Genomic DNA, 3,193 nt, shown 5'->3' with positions numbered 1-3,193 from the left:
AGTTCCAGCAGCTACTCGGAAGGCTGAGGCGGAAGGATCGCCGGAGCCCAGCAGGTCGAGGCTGCGGTGGCCGGGAGCGGCCACTGCACTCCAGTCTGGGTGACACAGTGAGACTCCAACTCAGAAAAAAAAAGTGTAACATCCTTAGCAATTAGGAAGATGCAAATTCCAACCACCGTGAGATACAACTTCACATCCAATGGCATGGCTATGATAAGTGTTGGCCAGGATGAATGTAACATAGTGCATTGGAAACAGGCTGGCAATTCCTCAAAAAAATTGAACGAAGTTACTGTACGACTCAGCAATTCCACTAATAGGTATATACAAAAGAGAATTGAAAATATGTGTTAAGCCGGGCTCAGTGGTTCAGCCTGTCATCCCGCGCCTTTGGGAGGCTGAGGTGAGCGGACTGCCTGAACCCGCGGGTTCGAGACCCGCCTGGGCAGCAAGACCTCATCTCTACAATAAATCAAAAAAAAAAAAATCAACCGGGCGTGGTAGCGCATGCCTGTAATTCCAGCTACTTGGAAGGCTGAGGTGGAAGGATCGCCGGAGCCCAGCAGGTCGAGGCTGTGGTGGCGGGGAGTGGCCACTGCACTCCAGTCTGGGCGACAGAGTGAGTGAGACTCCAAATCCAAAAAGAAAAGAAAATATGTGTTAACACACCAATGTGTACTCTAATGTTCACAACAGCATTATTCATAGTACCCAAAAAGAAGCAATCCAAACAAAATTTAGCATACTATAAAATGAATACTTATACAGCAATAGAAAAGGAATAAAGTACTGGCATATGCTACAACATGAATGAACTTTAATAATGTTATGTGACAGAAGCAAGATACAAAAGACCACAATTTATATGATCCTATTGATATAAAATATCCAGAATAGGCAAATCCATAGGGATAGAAAGTGGATTCGTGGTTTTGAGATGCTCAGGTAGAGGAAAAATAGGGAGTGACTGCTAATCAGTTTGTGTGTGAGGTTTATTCTTGAAGTCATTAAAATGTTCTGGAATTAAGCCAGGTATGGTAGCATGAGCCTGTAGTCCCAACTACTTGGGAAGCTGAGTCAGAAGGATCACTTGAGCCCAGGAGTTCAAGGCCAGTCTGGACAACATAGCAAGACCCTGACTCAAAAAAAAAAATGTCTGTAATTAGATATAGGTGAAAATATTAAATACCACTGAACTGTATACTTTAAAAGAGTAAATGTCTATGATTTGTAAGTTATCTTTTTAAAAACCCACGTGCAGGAATCAGGGCAGTTATTATGTGCATGTCCATTTATAGATGAAGAAAAAGAAGAAAAGCTTAAGGAGTTAACCCTTCTAGACCAGTATATAATGGAATCAGGATTCAAAATCTGGTCTTCTGATTCTTTTTTTTTCTTTATTTTTATTTACTTTTTACTTTTTTCTAGAGATAGGAATCTCACTATGTTGTCCAGGCTTGTCTCAAACTTCTGATCTCAGATGTTCCTCCCACCCTGGCCTTTCGAAATGCTAGAATTAAAGGTGTAAGCCATGGCACCCAGTCTTCTGATTCTCTTGGAAGTTCTTCTGTGCCAAATTTTAGACTTTTCACAGTATAACTGATTCAGTATTTCTCTCATATCATTTTATCACATGTCCTTGGCTCAATCCAACAGAAGTCATCCATATTTGCCCTATGTGTCTGCCGTAAAGGATAACTGCACTTTGTTTTTGTTTTTGTTTGAGTTGGAATCTCACTCTGTCATCCAGATTGGAGTGCAGTGGCTGCTCCCGGACACTGCAGCCTTGACCTGCTGGGTTCCCGCAATTCTTCTGTCTCAGCCTTCCAAATAGCTGGAACTACAGGAACATGCTACCACGCCCGGCTAATTTTTTGATGTATTGTAGAGATGAGGTCTCGCCAAGTTGCCCAGGTGGGTCTCGAACCTGCGGGCTCAGGCAATCCACTCACCACAGCCTCCCAAAGTGCTGGGATTACAGGCTGAGCCACCGAGCTCGGCTTTGTTGCATAGTATTAATAAAACACTATCACACAGGTAAGTAGTGCAAACAGTATCTGAATTCAAACAGCTCAACTTGTAGTCATGGAGTACATATGTTTCACTTAAACTGAGCAAAAAAATTTTAAGAGGATCAGAAAATACCTGTTTGAAAGCTGAATCACTAAGAAGATCTAAACTTTGCTCTCATTCCTTATGATAGATTCCAGAGAGCCGGTGCTCAGGTCTTTTTTTTTTTGAGGCAGAGTCTCACTTTGCCACCCAGGTGGGTGTGCAATGGCAGCTCACAGTCACTGTAGCCTTTACCTACTAGGCTCAGGCGATCTTTGCATTTCCATCTTTCAAGTAGCTGGGACTACAGGCACACATCACACCCAGCTAATTTTTATTTTTATTTTTTTAGGTCTTGCCAAGGTGCCCAAGCTGGTCTCAAACCCATGGGCTCTGGCAATCCTCTTGCCTCCGCCTCCTTAAGTGCTAGGCTTACAGGCGTAAGCCATAGAGCCCGGTCCCAAATCTTAAACTAAGCCCTAAAACTATTTGGCATCTAACTCAACTCCATAAACTTATGCTGCTGTGGGGTATTCTCACGTGCAATTTTAAGTGTGCTGGCAGGTGCAGATCTTCATTTTCTTTTGCAAAGGTCAAAGCAGTACCATGTTCTCTAATCAATACTAAATATGTACAATGTTAAAATACACACAGAGGAAAACCTGAATCTGAACTAACTGTAGAGGCTAGTTCTTTTTTTTTAAAGCAAAAACACATCAACCAATCCAGCAAACAAACAAAATCAGCTTAAAAATATATTAGACACAAGAAGACATGGAGGAAACTCAAATGCATATGCAAAGTGAAAGACACCCATCTGAAAAGAGTGCATGCTATATAATTCCAACTTTCTGGAAAAGGCAAAATTACGAAGGCAATAAAAATACAGGTGAAAGTCGGGCTGAGTGGCTCAGCCTGTAATCCCAGCGCTTTGGGAGGCTGAGGTGAGTGGACTGCCTGAGCCTGTGGGTTCGAGACCTGCCTGGGAATCTTGGTGAGACCTCATCTCTACAACAAATCAAAAAATTGGCCAGGCGTGGTAGTGCACACGCGTAATTCCAGCTACTTGGAAAGCTGCGGTAGAAGGATCACCAGAGCCCAGCAGGTCGAGGCTGCAGTGGCCAGGAGTGGCCACTGCACT

This window comes from Carlito syrichta, unplaced genomic scaffold (assembly GCF_000164805.1).
Source record: "Carlito syrichta isolate Samal-C Ts95f unplaced genomic scaffold, Tarsius_syrichta-2.0.1 Scaffold305880, whole genome shotgun sequence".
NCBI lineage: Eukaryota > Metazoa > Chordata > Mammalia > Primates > Tarsiidae > Carlito > Carlito syrichta.
This window is presented reverse-complemented; position numbering follows the sequence as displayed.